Below are 16774 nucleotides of genomic sequence, written 5' to 3'. Positions count from 1 at the left end.
TAAACAAGTTATTTGAATTCACCTGTGTATGGTATATTGTGAATTTGTTATATTGCTTCATTTTTCAGAACCAGACTTTTCGTAGCTACTCTACACCTTTGTTCTCTCCTGCATAGATTACTGCAACACACTAAATGGTAAACAATTCAAAAAATCTCCATTGACTACAAGTACAAAATGTCACCAATCGCCTCCTAAAAAAACCATCAAATACATGACCCAATCACCCCAGCACTGCGCAAAGCTCACTGGTTACCTATCAATAAATGACATGTGTTCAAGGGCCTGGTAATGGCCTACAGTCTTCCACAACATGGCATCAACCTATATGGCCTCCAAACTACCACCTTATACTCCAAACTATGCACATCTTCAGGATGCTCCCTCTGCCATGAAAATACCCGGATAAGATCCTACTTGCATCTACCAACGCTTCTGGAACCAATTACCACCTCACATCAGATCATTAGAAGGAATACTGAACTTCAGGAAGGCAATAAAAATTCAACTCTTCCTCTAACCTTCTATGAAATAGCTCCAGTCTAAATACCACTGTCTAAGCAACAAGATTAACCATCACTGATACTAACATTCATTCCATACTGTATCATACCTAATACATATTATCATGCGCCCTAATGTATTATCTTGCCATGCCACATACTGTCATTCACTGTCATTGCTGACAATTCCACATTCTGCCAGTCATTTCATGCTATACCATACCTAGCATATTATCATTATATTGTCCTGCTCCATGGTGCAACCTCATCTGGAGTATTGCATTCAATTCTGGTCTCCTTATCTCAAGAAAGATATAGTGGCACTAGAAAAAGTTCAAAGAAGAGCGACCAAAATGGTAAAGGAGATGGAACTTCTCTCATATGAGTTGGGCACTTCAGCTGAGGGGAGATATGATTGAAGTCTACAAAATCCTGAGTGGAGTAGAACGGGTACAAGTGTATTGATTTTTCACTCCGTCAAAAATTACAGACTAGGGGACATACTTTTAAAACCAATAGGAGGAAATTTTTTTTCACTCAGAGAATAGTTAAGCTCTAGAAGACGATGTAAGAGATCTACCTGAACTAGAAATGGTTTTCAAGGGTGATGATGCGAAGGAACTGAAAGAAATCTTGGTGAATCTGGAAGATGTACTAAACCAAATTGACAAGTTAAAAAGTGATAAATCGCCTGGACCAGATGGTATACATCCTAGGGTACTAAAAGAACTATATATATATTTTTTTTAACCTTTAAATTTTTTAGCATTGTAAATCGGCTAGATGCATGTCGAAGGTCGGTATATTAAAACTAATAAAATTTGAAACATGAAATTGCTGACCTGCTGTTAGTGATCTGTAACCTGTTGTTAAAATCGTAGCACCTGAAGATTGGAGGGTGGGCAATGTTACGCCAATTTTTAAAAAGGGCTCCAGGGAGATCTGGGAAATTACAGATCAGTAAGCCTTACTTCAATGCCAAGCAAAATGGTACAAACAATTATAAAACTAAAATTGTAGAAAACGTAGACAAACATGGTTTAATGAGATGGAGTCAGCAGCATGGGTTCAGCCGAGGGAGATCTTGCCTCACCAATTTGCTTGACTTCTTTGAAGGTGTGAATTAAACATAAGAACATAAAAACTTAAGATTTGCCACTGCTGGGTCAGACCAATGGTCCATCGTGCCCAGCAGTCCGCTCACGCGGCAGCCCTTAGGTCAAAGATCAGTGCCCTATTTGAGTCTAACCTTACCTGCTTATGTTCTGTTGCAGTAGGAACTTATCCAACTTTGTCTTGAATCCCTGAAGGGTGCTTTCCCCTATAACAGCCTCCGGAAGAGCATTCAAGATTTCTACCACTCTCTGGGTGAAGAAGAACTTCCTTACATTTGTACGGAATTCCCTTCTAACTTTAGCAAGTGCCCTTTCATTCTCTTCACCTCGGAGAGGGTGAACAATCTCTCTTCCTCTACTAAGTCAATTCCCTTCAATATCTTGAATGTTTCAATCATGTCCCCTCTCAGTCTCCTCTTTTAAAGGGAGAAGAGGCCCAGTTTCTCTAGCCTCTCATTGTACGGCAACTCCCCCAGTCCCTTAACCATTTTTGTTGCTCTTTTCTGGACCCTTTCGAATAGTACTATGTCCTCTTTCATATACGGCGACCAGTGTTGGACGCAGTATTCTAGGTGGGGGCGTAGCATGGCCCAGTTTAATGGCAGGATAACCTTTTCAGATCTGCTCATGGATAATAGTGAGCCGGTTGATATAGTGTATCTAGATTTTCAAAAAGCTTTTGATACAGTTCCTCACGAGAGGATCCTGAGAAAATTAAAGTGTCACGGGATAGTTGGCAAAGTTCAGTTGAGGGTTAGGAATTGATTATCGGATAGAAAACAGAGGGCAGGGTTAAATGGTTATTTTTCTCAACGGAGGAGAGTAAACCGTGGAGTGCCACAGGGGTCTGTACTGGCATCGGTGCTATTTAACTTATTTATAAATGATGTGGAAATTGGAACGAAGAGTGAGGTGATTAAATTTGCAGATGACACTAAGCTGTTCAAACCTGTTAATACACATGGGGATTGTGAAAAATTGCAAGCGGACCCTAGGAAATTGGAAGACTGGGCGTCCGAATGGCAGATGAAATTTAATGTGGACAAATGCGAACTGATGCACATTGGGAATACTGATGCAGTTGTGGAATACTGATACTTATTAGAGATGTAAATGGGGTAAGGGTATATTACTACACTCTTTTTTAGAGAGTACTATGTTAGGCCCCTTCTGGAGCTCGTTTTATTGAGTGATAGATAGCAGATGTACTGGGTAGGCTGTCATCATATACATACACACTACTTATGTTGGGTGATTTGAAACGAATGAAGGCAGAGATGGATAGTAGATTATTTCTACTGCACAGAAAAAAATTGTATTTTCAGGTCTATTACTGGCTAAGAAATTAATTTTGAAAGACTGGCTTGGTGATACAAGTCAAATATTATCTATATGGGATTCTGTGAACTGCATTCATCCATATTGTCTTAAGTCTTGGGTGAAATCCTACACATTCTTGTGAAATAAATTATTGAGACTGTATGGACAATATGAACTGAACTACCCAGAAGATGGTGTTTATGCATAACTGTTTACTCTACCACTGTTTACCACTCTCTACCACTCTTTCTATTTGTAATCATTCACAACTCATGTTTGTGAAATCATGCTTAAACAAATTACATGATATATATCTTGAAGTGGCAGATTTCTGTTCAGCTCAGATGTCAATAATCAGGCATATTATTAAAATAGTTGAATTATATAAACAAATAATTTATTTTTGTAATAAATATAAAATTATTTTAAGTACAAGCAGAACATCATCCAGTTTTATAAGCATGACCCTTAGCAATAAGGACACAGAAATTCATAAAAGTCTATTTAGTGTCCAGTTTTTAAAAATCTGTAATAATTTGATTGTCTGTTTGACCTTCACCTAATTTTGGTTCATTCTGCCTTGCTTGATATTACCCTTGCTCTGAAAAAGTCATACAGACCATTGAGAAGAGATTTATAAGTTATGCATTAAGACAATGTAAATGGGAAAGACACTGGCCTGGAACTAATGGCATGGATATTTTGCACATATTAAAAAGATTTATGGAAACTTAGGTTTAGCTTATCCAGTTCCTTTTAATTTATTAGGCTAGTTTCTATGAATGTAGTTCAACATTACTTTATTGAAATTCAGCACTTTTGATATTATGAATTAAATATAATAAATATTAGTTCGTTTTTTATTCTTTTAGATGCAAAGGAAAGAATGAATTATGGGCCAGCCTTATGGTTCAATGCTATCAGGTGGGAGTTTTCTCTAATTTCTGGGTTGAAGATCTATGGAAACATTTCCACAATCCTCTGGAAGGACATAGGGATCTAACCATTCCTCAACACTGACACCTACTGAACAACAAAAAAAAGTTAAGGCACTGTATATTTTCAGGCCAGGAATTTCTTCTGATTCCTTCCACTGCAGTTAACACCAGTGGTCCACCTGTCATCTCTTGAGGGGAATATTTAGATGGAAAATATGTCTTTTTTTTTTTTTTCTTTTCTTTCTTTAGATAGGTTGTAATAATACAATCTTCAGTCCAGAAGAGGTGCAGAGAGAGGATTTCCAGAATAGGAGAGATCTTCACTGGTATGAATTTGATGGGAATTGCTTTTAAACTTGGGGGAAAGGTAGGCTTAGAGTTAAATAGATAAGATCAGGGACTTTATTTTAGTCTAAATATTTTGCTCACTTAGCAAAGGAGTTTGTTGTATGCAAAGAAAAGCTATTCCTTAAAGTCTGTATTACAGTTCCTTCCATAGGGCTAGCATTTAAGGGGGCTATTTTAAAGTTATTATAGTAACAGTTTAAAGCACAGCTAATAGGCATAGGAAACCTCAATTTAGAATTCTACCACATATGGGCTCCCTTTTATCAAGCTGGGCAGAAGGTGTGGCGCAGTGGTTAAAGCTACAGCCTCAGCACCCAGAGGTTGTGGGTTCAAACCCAAGCTGCTCCTTGTGACCCTGGGCAAGTCACTTAATCCCCCCATTGCCCCAGGTACATTAGATAGATTGTGAGCCCGCCGGGACAGACAGGGAAAAATGCTTGAGTACCTGAATAAATTCATGTAAAACCGTTCTGAGATCCCTTGGGAGAACGGTATAGAAAATTGAATAAATAAATAAATATTGCGAGTTGCTGTGGTAAAAGCTCCAATGCTCATAGTTATTCTATGAGCGGAGGAACTTTTACCACAGTGGCCTGCGATTAAAAAAAAACCCTAACACAGTTTGATAAAAAGGGCCACTGACACAGCTTGATAAAGAGGCCACTGACAAGGCTAATATCACTCCCACAGCGACTCCACCAATCTGTTCATTAAAAAAATCTTACAATTTTATTTTGTAAATCATTTGATTGGAATGTTTATCTTCATTTTCCAAGATCAAGGTGCAGTTGTTCTAAAGTACAGGAATTGTTCTACAGTACAGCACTTAAGCTAAAGATATTTGGCAATGTGTTTCAGAACAGGGATACCCTTCTGGTGTAGTTCGTAAAGTTTACTTGTGAGCAAGATTTGCTCAGAAAGATTTATTATTGCAATATAAAGCTTCTAAAAAAGAAGAACTATGATATGTGTTTTACCTTTCTCAACATTCTCATCAGATGTGGCGAGACTGGTATTTAAATATTGCCATGTTTTGTAATTGTATTCAGTGTTCAATGAATTTTTTTTTTTTTTATTCTTTATTCATTTTTACAACTTACAACAAGTGTAATCGGAAATAACATTTAAACTTACAAACATCACTTGAATTTCTGTTACAATCATTTTAAATTAATGAAATTTATCCCCCCCACCCTTACCATATCATATGTAATCACGTATATCATATAATATATTCTTTTCTACTAATCCAAACAATTAATATAAGATCAGAAACCTCCCCACCCCCACCCTCTCATTTGCAATTGTATAATTAAGGGAAAAATGTTATTTACTCGTTACAATAATCTGTTAATGGTCCCCAATACTGAAAAAACAGATACAGACCTTAGCATGGCTTCTACTTCATTGCAAATGGAGGTGTGCAGTTGCACAATGCTGACCTCATTGTGAGACATTTAAGGTGCACTTACAAGGTAGAATACCAGAATTAAAATATATGCTGGGATTTGAACCTATGACCTCTGGAAGATGAGCACAAGGATTCTACCCATTGATCCATAGCCACTTCCTTTCAGTTGTTGGGGTTCCTCCCATGAGAGTTTAGTGATCCTAGCCATGTGAAGGTGAAAATACCTGAGAAGATCATAGCTTAGCAGATCCCTAAACTATCATATCAGATGTGAGGAAGAAAGACATTAGTGGAAGCTGCTATGGCTCAATGGGTAAAAACCCTGTTCCCACCATCCAGAGGTCATAGGTTCAAATCCCATCACATATTTTAATTGTGGCATTCTACCTTGTAAGTGCACCTTGATGATCTAACAATGAGGCCAGCATTGTGCAGCTGCACACCTCTATTTGCAATGAAGTAGAAGCCATGCTAAGGTCTGTATCTGTTTTTTCAGTTTTTAAGCTTTTGCAAATGAAGTTATGTATGCAATCTTTATATTTTTTTTTCATGTGTTTTCCTTGCTTTCAGTAATGAGCTGATTGGAGCACTGTTTAGTCAGAAAAAAGGGTAGCTTTTTAACAAGAAACCAAAAACTGTGTTTTTTTCATATGCTCTGCTTCAGTTAATGGATCTTTTCCTCTAATTAGTAAATAACTGCTGTTTGTCCACAAAAATAGGTTTTGCAAGCAATATATCTGTTTTGATGTATCCTATTGATATGGTGCCTTATTAAATGTATTTTTAGCTTAATAAAGCAAAAATAAAAACCCAGAGAGTTATTTAGCAGATCGCATTAAGGAAGTCCAAACTGTGCCTAAGTTCCGTCCATAGAACTCAGGTCTATCTGAAGCCCAAACTATGCTCAAAAGTAAACCTGATTTTCATTTGTCTACAATGTAGGAATGAGATAGATGCCCTAGGTCACTCAGCGTTATGCAAATGAATCAAAGGATGCCCATATTGAAGCCTTGCCCAAACCACACCCATTCCCCGCCCAAGCCTATTCAATTAGGCGTGAGTTTCCCCAATGGGCATCCATGAAATTGTGGATGTGCCTACAAAGTGACATCCACATCCTTTGGATGTCCATGTGCCAATTATCGCTCGTTAAGACTCTTAAATGGCTCATTAACCACTTAGTTTAGATGCCTAAGTCCCGCTCAGCGATAGGCGGTATTTAGGCACCCTTTATAAAATCGGGGCCTCTATGTCCATATATGGCCATTTGGTTGAGGATGGGTTGGGGAAGACTGGATAGAATGATTTGCATGGGATGGGATGGGATGGGATGGAATGAGTTTTGACGGAAACTTCAGTAGATGGAACCTAAGAACAGCACTGGGCAGAGCTTTGGGTTTCTAAGGAAAAGGACAATTTAAATTAAATCAGTAATTTAAAGAGAGGGGAAGGTTGGGCAGACTGGATGAACCATTTGGATCTTTATCTGCCATCATCTACTATGTTACTTGAATATAAACCGATCTAAATATAAACTGAAGTAACCTTTTTTCTCTCAAAAAAGGGGAAAAAAAGTTGACTTGAGTATAAATCAAAGGCTTATATTAGAGTATAGGTATTGGTGGTCCAGTGGTAAGCAGGGACAGAAGCAATTCATGTCCCGGCTGGCTCTGCACCACCCTGTCCCCTCCCTAACCCGTTGCAGCCCTCCCCAGGCCTGCCTTTAGCCCTGGTGATCCAGCGATTAACTGGGACAGCAGCAACTCCTCCCGTGACCTGTCCCAGACAGCTCTGTGCCTCTGACTTCTCCTCGACTCATTGCAGGTTTCCCCAGGCCTGCCTTGAGCCCTGGTGGTCCAGCTGTGAGCCAAAACAGAAGCGACCCCCCCCCTTCCAGTTGGCGCCACAACACCCCTGCTCCCTCCTGCCTCCCAGACCCTTCCCACGCCCTTGTGGTCCAGCAGTGAACCAGACCAGGAGCGATCCTCTTATATTCCTGGCCCATGTAGAGTCTCTAAAGAAAATGGCTGCTGCAAGTTCCTGCTGCAACTTCACGAGACCATGGAAACGCGTGGCAGCCATTTTCTTTAGCAGCTATGCACAGGACAGAAGAGTAGGTTATAGGCTGTTTCCGTACTTTACACAGTTAATGGGTAGGTTTCTAGAGTATTGCGTGCTCTCTTTTACCTCATTAGATTTGTCTTAATTTTTCTGCACTCCCTCCATTCAAGTGGGTTGAACATAGCTTTGAGTTAGTCTATCATTGCTTTCTCTTTCTTCGACTCACGGACTGTTTAGCTTTGGTTTGGGGTTTTTTTTTGTTTTTTTGGGGGGGGCGTTTTGTGAAGCATACTGTTGCAAAATTTGGAAGAACATTGACATGACAAATTTGTCCTTCTTTGTTGGGTTTATATACGAGTAGCAAAATAAGAGAAACATTCAGTCATACAGCGGAGTATAGTTTGTAATGTTGCTATACAATACACCAGATATTAAAACTTTATATAAAACATTGTCTTTTGTTGTAAAGAATTTTATCATGTGATAAACACATTTAAATTTGAGCAATGATAGATAGATAGATTAATTGATTTTACAGAGCCAAAAACATGGAGAGAGAACAGTAATTATTTCAGCTTTTGGAGATGTCCAAGATCCCATGATGCAGCACCTATGAAGCACTTATGGCAGCAAAATACCTTAAAAAAGGCAAGGAGATGTGTAAACAAGTGGAAGGAAAGGTGGAGGCTAATGTTTGCCAGCATAATTCTGTAATAGGTATAAAAAGATGAGACATACAACATTTTGGAAAAAAATATTTGCTGCAATGCAATAATAACTAAGAAAAAAAAATATGGTAGAGAGGAAAAACTGTGATACCATGGAAGATATCATACTAGACACAGGAGTAAATACAGTATTTCTATGTAAGATGAAATAATATCCTACTAGCTATAATACATCATCATAGGGATCACATTATTACTGGCATATTTGCATACTGATTTTGTACCCAATCTGAAATGGCTTCCAGGATGGATGTATCGCGGCGAGATTCTGGATGTGCCGCGAGACACCGGCAAGGAGGAGAGGCACAGGCATCAGCTGACTGCTTACAGGATGTGCCTCTCTTGGTTTACAAGCAGTGATCAGATCGGGAAGGTGCAGATAAAAAAACAGAAGGGGGGACTTTTCTTGAAACAGCCTTAGAGCGAAACATGTCAAAATGGCAGGTCCCTTCCCAATATGAACAAACAACAAATAAAAGATAAGTTTTAGCTTTTTATTATAGCTATTTAATGAAATTAATATAAAATAGAGCACTTTTGAATAATTGATTAATTAAAATTTACGGGTCTAATGAGGATGCCAATGCCACACAAATGTTTTTAGCCATTGACAACACTTGGCTAACAACTGGCACTTCTGAAGACCTTAGAAAAAAATGAAAAATAATAGAAAAAATAATTTAAAAAATGAAAGAAGAATGAATGTAAATATGATACTGGTTTGTAAATATGATACAGGTGTTGTGGCGGATTGCCCAGTCCCAAACCTCCAGAGCTTCTCGACAAAGGGAGGCAGACCCTGTCCCTCCCTGTTTGTTGACATAATACATGGCAACTTGTGTTTGAAGAGATGAGTTAATTTCAGTATTTTACAACTGACTGTAAGATATACTGTTCTCGTGACGAGAGGCACTTCCTGGAGTCAGTCAGTCTGCGCCTGCACCCCTCCTCGTCGCCACTCCTCTCCTCCTTTAGCACCTCTGCTCCAACATAGTGATAGCAGGCTCAAGGACCCGTCTGGAAGTCCTCCGCATATTCGCAGATATCGATGTGATGACATCACACACGTGCATGACATCATCACATTGACGTCTGCGCATTTCCGGATGCCCTGCAACCGTGGCCCCGAGTTTAGTGTGCCATGACTACAAAAAAGTTTGTGAGAAAGCTAATTCAAGAGATAATCAAAACAGTGTAACAAATGCAGGAAATGACTGTAAAAATATAATTTGTTTTCATTGCTACTTAAAGTATACAGTGGAACCCTGGTTTACAAGCATAATTTGTTCCAGAAGCATGCTCGTAAACCAAATTACCGTACTCATATATAAAAGCGAGTTTTCCCATAGGAAGTAAGGGAAACTCGCTTGATTGGTTCCACCTTTTCCCCCCCTCACGCTACTCCACCCCACCACATCCCCAAAAGACCCCCCACCCCCAAGGCCACTGGTGCGCTTCCACATCCCCCCCGTGAACCGGCATCACCCTTCCCCGGCGAACCAGCATGGGCCCTCCTCGCGAACGACCACCCACCCACCCAAACTGAAGCACCAACCCACAGGAGGTGCCGGTGCCCGAAGATCGTGCTGCTTGCCGGACTGGCCTTTGAGCATCTGTGCATGCTCAAGGCCTTCTGATTTCCGCCTCTCTCCGAGAAGGCCTATGCGGAAAAACTAACGCTAGCTCAATGGAGGCGTTAGCGTCTAGCGTGTGCGACATTATAGCATGTGCTAAGCGCACGCTAAAACTGGTAGCGCAGCTTAGTAAAAGGAGCCCTTTGTGCATCCTTTCCTTTAGTTATCAAATTGTGCACATACATTCTATCCCCAGCTTGTCTTGTTGCAATGCAAAGTACATGATTATATGTGATAAATTCTCAACACCTGTAGCAACATAATGGAATCATGAAGGCTCTGAAATGAAATAAATTTTAAGGCTGATCATAAATTTACCAGCTTAAAAATAAAATCTGGTGAGTGTGCAAGAGATAAGATGCTAGAATGTTTTGGCTGCATGTAAGAGGGAAACAAGAACCATGGTAGTACATATTCTTGGTTCCCCTAGTGATTATGGTATTATAAGCACAGAGGACGATTTTGAGACCTAGCAGGAAATTCATTGACCGTTCAATAGGATGACAGTGGTTCATTACTTCCTTCTGGCGTAGTAGTGCTTTTCCTTCATTGATTTGTCTGACTTTTGTTCAGCACTGCAGTGAAAATGATTGTCCTGCTGGTAATTGTCCGATTTGTCAATACAGGATGGTAAAAAGACTAAGAAATATGCCTCAGACTGCTTTCATTCAGTTTTTTTTTAGATAGTATAAACTACTGTTAGTATGAGTTAGAAATAATTGTGGTATAAATAGTGCTTTAATCAAAAAGTCATTTGCAGTTGTTAACCACTCTCCTAAAGTACCGTATATATTATACCTTAATTTTCTTGAGTTATTTCTAGGGCTTTTGATTTTAGATTTTAATAGATGTAACACCCCAGAAGCATATAAAAAATGTGTTTATTGGGAAAACAATATAAAAACAACAGTTCTCTCATATGCTTCCCACTTTCTCCGTAGCCTGATACTAATCTATGGAGATTTAAGTTGGGGTTTTCCAACCTGTTCACCCCTCAAACAGAAAAGCTGTCATTGCCTAATGGGGAAAGTATTCACTGAAAACTGAATTTAACTCATTTTGAGATTTGGAAGCAGCAACAGGAGGGGACGTTGGCAGCCAAAAGCAACAGCCATTTTGTCAGCATACCACACTGCATAATTTCTTTTTTTTTTTATTTATTTATCAAATTTTACATTTTATAAATCAAGTATCCACTTGTACAGAAAGTTGAAGAAAAGCAGGAAAATAATACTCATAGGTAAAATACATAATAATCAAATCAAATAAAAATAAATGTTTAGCTTAAATTCAGCTCAAGTCCTCTAAATTAGATCCAAGAAGGATGAGGCGGACATATTAACAAATGCTAACAAATATCAATTCAAATATTAGGAAAACAAAATCCCTTAGCTGAGGAAGGATATCATTTATTCAATTGCACCTCGCTTGATTTCCCTTCATCCAGTCGAGTTCCTGCCAGAAAGGCTGTCAACTGGAATGGCTTAAAGAATACATATTTCTTCATATGGTACTGTATTACACATTTACAAGGGTGTCGTAGGAAAAAAGTCCCTCCAAGAGATATAACACCTGGCTTCATCAAAAGAAATTCTCGCCTTCTCTGGGTTTCCCGTGCCAAATCTGGAAACATTAATATTTTATGTCCAAGAAATTCTTTCATTTTATTTCTAAAGTACAATCTAAGCAACCAGTTTTTATCTGGTGCAAGATCCACCATAAGAAGCAATGTTGCCGGAGATGCAAGCTCTCTATCCGAAAGTTCCAAGATTGCTGAAGCATTAAGTGGTTGATTGTCCTCCTGTTGTTTAAGTGGTAATTTCTGATTTCTCCTGCATACAGAGGAATCTAGAATCAGAATTGGGAGGCCTATTTACAGCAAGGAACTGAAAGAACCATGCAGAGCAGGAGTTTATGCATGGTGCTGAGGATGGGGAAAGAGCAACAGGCTACACACAATAAAATGCAGAGGGAGAAACAACACCTAAAAAATGAGGAGTTGGGTCAGTGAATGGAGAAGGTGACTAGTAGAGTGCCGCGGGGATCTGTACCGGGACTGGTGCTATTAAACACATTTATAAACGATCTGGAAATTAGAATTACAAGTGAAGTGATTAAATTTGCAGATCACACCAAACTATTCAAAGTTGTTAAAACACATGTAGACTGTGAAAAATTGCAGGAAGATCTTAGGAAATCAGAACAATGGGCATCCAATTGGCAAATGAAATTTAATATGGACAAATGCAAAGTGATATAGATTGGAAAGAATAATTCAGATTACAGTTACCGGATGCTAGGGTCCATCTTAGGGGTCAGCACCATGAAAGAGATCTAGATGTCATCATAGACCATAGATCTCAAAGTCCCTCCTTGAGGGCCGCAATCCAGTCGTGTTTTCACGATTTCCCCAATGAATATGCATTGAAAGCAGTGCATGCACATAGATCTCATGCATATTCATTGGGGAAATCCTGAAAACCCGACTGGATTGTGGCTCTCAAGGAGGGACTTTGAGACCCCTGACAATACCTTCTGCCTAATGTGAGGTGACAGTGGCCCAAAAAAGCAAACCGGATGCTAGGAATTATTAGGAAAGCGATAGTAAAAACGACCAAGGATATTATAATGCCTCTACACTCCATGGTGCGACCTCATCTTGAGTTTTGTGTTCAGTTCTGGCCACCACATCTCAAAAAAAGATATATTTTTAATTATTTATTTAAATATTTATTTAATATTTATATACCACTTATAGCCTAAGTGCTTTACATTCAGGTACGCAAGCATTTTTTCTCTATCTGTCTCAATGGGCTCACACTCTACCTAATGTTCCTGGGGCAATGGGGGATTAAGTGACTTGTCCAGGGTCACAAGGAGCAGTCTGGGATTTGAACCTACAACCTCAGGGTGCTGAAGTTGTAGCTCTAACCACTGCACCACACACTCCCACTAGCGGAATTAGAAAAGGTTCAAAGGAGAGCAACCAAAATGATAACGGAGATGGAGCTCCTCTTATAAAAGGAAAGGTTAAAGATGTTAAGGCTCTTCAGCTTAGAAAAGAGATGGTTGAGGGAAGATATGATTGAGGATGACAAAAGCCTGAGTGGTGTAGAACGGGTAAAAGTGAATTGATTTTTTTTACTCTTTCAAAAATTTCAAAGACTACGGGACACTCAATGAAGTTACAAGGAAATACCTTTAAAACAGTTAAGCTCTGCAACTCATTGCCAGAGGATGTGGTAACAGTAGTTAGTGTAGCTGAGTTTAAAAAAGGCTTGGACAAGTTCCTGGAGTTAAAGTCCATAGTTGCTATTGAGATAGACATGGGGGAAGCCACTACTTATCCTGGGATCAGTACCATGAATGCTGCTACTATTTGGATTTTTGCCAGGTATTTGTGAGCTGAATTAGCCACTGTGGAAGCACAATACAGTAAAAGCTTGGTTTGCGGGCATAATTCATTCCAGAAACATGCTTGTAATCCAACGCACTCGAATATCAAAACAAATTTCCCCATACGAAATAATGGAAACGTACTTGTATTGCAAGACCTCGCTCGTTTGTGGAGAGTGATGAGGAGAAAGCAAATGTGCTAAACAAATACTTCTGTTCTGTGTTCACAGAAGAAAATCCTGGAGAAGGACCGAGATTGTCTGGCAAAGTTACACGAGAAAATGGAGTAGATTCTGTGCCGTTCACGGAGGAGGGTGTTTATGAGCAACTTGAAAAACTGAAGGTGGACAAAGCGATGGGACCAGACGGGATCCATCCCAGGATACTAAGGGAGCTCAGAGAGGTTCTGGCGAGTCCTATTAAAGACTTGTTCAACAAATCTCTGGAGACGGGAGTGATTCCTGGGGATTGGAGGAGAGCGGATGTGGTCCCTATTCATAAAAGTGGTCACAGGGATGAAGCAGGAAACTACAGGCCGGTGAGCCTCACTTCAGTTGTTGGAAAAATAATGGAAGTGTTGCTGAAAGAAAGGATAGTGTATTTCCTTGAATCTAATGGGTTACAGGATCCGAGGCAACATGGCTTTACAAAAGGTAAATCGTGCCAAACGAACCTGATTGAATTTTTTGATTGGGTAACCAGAGAGCTGGATCGAGGACATATGCTAGATGTAATTTACTTGGATTTCAGCAAAGCCTTTGATACAGTTCCTCATAGGAGGCTGTTGAACAAACTTGAAGGGCTGAAGTTAGGACCCAAAGTGGTGAACTGGGTCAGAAACTGGCTGTCGGACAGACGCCAGAGGGTGGTGGTTAATGGAAGTAGCTCGAAGGAAGGAAAGGTGACTAGTGGAGTCCCTCAGGGTTCGGTGCTGGGGCCAATCCTGTTCAATATGTATGTAAGTGACATTGCTGAAAGGTTAGAAGGAAAAGTGTGCCTTTTTGCAGATGATACCAAGATTTGTAACAGAGTAGACACCGAAGAGGGAGTGGAGAATATGAAAAAGGATCTGCAAAAGTTAGAGGAATGGTCTAATGCCTGGCAACTAAAATTCAATGCAAAGAAATGCAGAGTAATGCATTTGGGGATTAATAATAGGAAGGAACCGTATATGCTGGGAGGAGAGAAGCTGATATGCACGGACGGGGAGAGGGACCTTGGGGTGATAGTGTCCGAAGATCTAAAGGCGAAAAAACAGTGTGACAAGGCAGTGGCTGCTGCCAGAAGGATTCTGGGCTGTATAAAGAGAGGCGTAGTCAGTAGAAGGAAGAAGGTGTTGATGCCCCTGTACAGGTCATTGGTGAGGCCCCACTTGGAGTATTGTGTTCAGTTTTGGAGACCGTATCTGGCGAAAGACGTAAGAAGACTTGAGGCGGTCCAGAGGAGGGCGACGAAAATGATAGGAGGCTTGCACCAGAAGACATATGAGGAGAGACTGGAAGCCCTGAATATGTATACCCTAGAGGAAAGGAGAGACAGGGGAGATATGATTCAGACGTTCAAATACTTAAAGGGTATTAACGTAGAACAAAATCTTTTCCAGAGAAAGGAAAATGGTAAAACCAGAGGACATAATTTGAGGTTGAGGGGTGGTAGATTCAGGGGCAATGTTAGGAAATTCTACTTTACGGAGAGGGTGGTGGATGCCTGGAATGCGCTCCCGAGAGAGGTGGTGGAGAGTAAAACTGTGACTGAGTTTAAAGAAGCGTGGGATGAACACAGAAGATTTAGAATCAGAAAATAATATTAAATATTGAACTAGGCCAGTTACTGGGCAGACTTGTACGGTCTGTGTCTGTGTATGGCCGTTTGGTGGAGGATGGGCAGGGGAGGGCTTCAATGGCTGAGAGGGTGTAGATGGGCTGGAGCAAGTCTTAACAGAGATTTCGGCAGGTGGAACCCAAGCATAGTACCGGGTAAAGCTTTGGATTCTTGCCCAGAAATAGCTAAGAAGAAAAAAAAAAAATAAAAAAATTTTTAATTGAATCAGGTTGGGCAGACTGGATGGACCATTCGGGTCTTTTTCTGCCGTCATCTACTATGTTACTATGTTACTATGTTTAGAACAGTCACTACACTCCCGCAGCATCAGAAAGAGAAGAACCATTGGCTCAGTTGTGACATGCGTATACAGTTGTACTTATATTGCAAGACCTTGCAGCGTCAGGGAGAAGAACAATCGGCTCAGTTGTGACACGCGTATATAGTTCTTACTTGCATTTCAAGACTTCGCAGCGTCTTCAGCTCAGTTCTGATGACGTACTGCGTATATACGTACTCGTATTGAAAGACATCGCTCATTTATTAAGTAAAATTTAACAAAACATTTAGCTCCTCTTGCAAAACACTCATATACCAAGTTACTTGCAATCCAAGGTTTTACTGTACTGGGCTAGATGGACCATTAGTCTGACCCAATATTTCTATTCCTATGTTCTTATGATGTGACCAGGTTACACGACTGGAGAAAGTGATGCAGAAATCAGCTGAGGGGGCCCCAAAACAAGACTCCTTTGTGTACAACATTGAAGATACCTATATGCATGCATATATACAGTGGTGTGCAGCTTTTGATGCTATTTTGAAGGTTTTATATGCAAATTTTAAGTAACTGTAGATGCCCATGGTGAAACATAATACATTAATGTAACCTATGCCTCACATTGTTTTGTTTTTCCTTTACTTTCATTTATAAATTTTAATGTAAACAGTTTAGATTATTTGTTGATATAGCAAATAAAGGTTTATTTTACATGCATCAGATATGTGTTCATATTGTTCACTGTTTAGCAAATATTAAAGTTAAACAGATTCAGATCCTGCAGGGAAAGTGGATCCAACTTCAGCCAATCACAGTTACAGAATTCTGACTGCAAGTTTATCTCATCTCAGCTACGTAGACAATAGTGTGACAATTGTGGAGTGGCATCTACAGTAATCAGAAGATGCCCGAGATGTGAATTGAAGGGATGTAAAGAAAGAAAAAGCCATTGTTAACAGAAGCACAGAGGAAGTACAGAGGTCAATGAACAAAGTTGTACTTAAAATGAACTTGCAAGATATGAAAAAAAAATACTTTTCAGTGATAAAAGCATTTTCTCCCTTTTTGGAGACCAGGCTCACACATATGAAAGGTAATTTCCAGGTGAAGAATTTTTGATTATTATCTGTCAGACATCTGTTGAAGATCATGGCTTACAGCAAAGTAAATGCCAAGGAATACATTGAGATAATTCTATCACATAATGCAGTACAAATTC

At 39.7% G+C, this 16774-nt stretch overlaps 1 protein-coding gene across 1 annotated transcript in view; it reads right to left on the bottom strand.

The window, feature by feature from the left end:
* FBXL17 (F-box and leucine rich repeat protein 17) overlaps window positions 1-16774 on the bottom strand; it is a 623577-nt gene that overhangs the window by 451559 nt on the left and 155244 nt on the right. The window lies entirely within an intron of this gene.

The sequence above is a fragment of the Geotrypetes seraphini genome, chromosome 1, assembly GCF_902459505.1.
Source record: "Geotrypetes seraphini chromosome 1, aGeoSer1.1, whole genome shotgun sequence".
NCBI classification, from domain to species: domain Eukaryota; kingdom Metazoa; phylum Chordata; class Amphibia; order Gymnophiona; family Dermophiidae; genus Geotrypetes; species Geotrypetes seraphini.
Note: the sequence above shows the minus strand (reverse complement) of the source record. Positions and strands in the feature narration are given on the sequence as shown.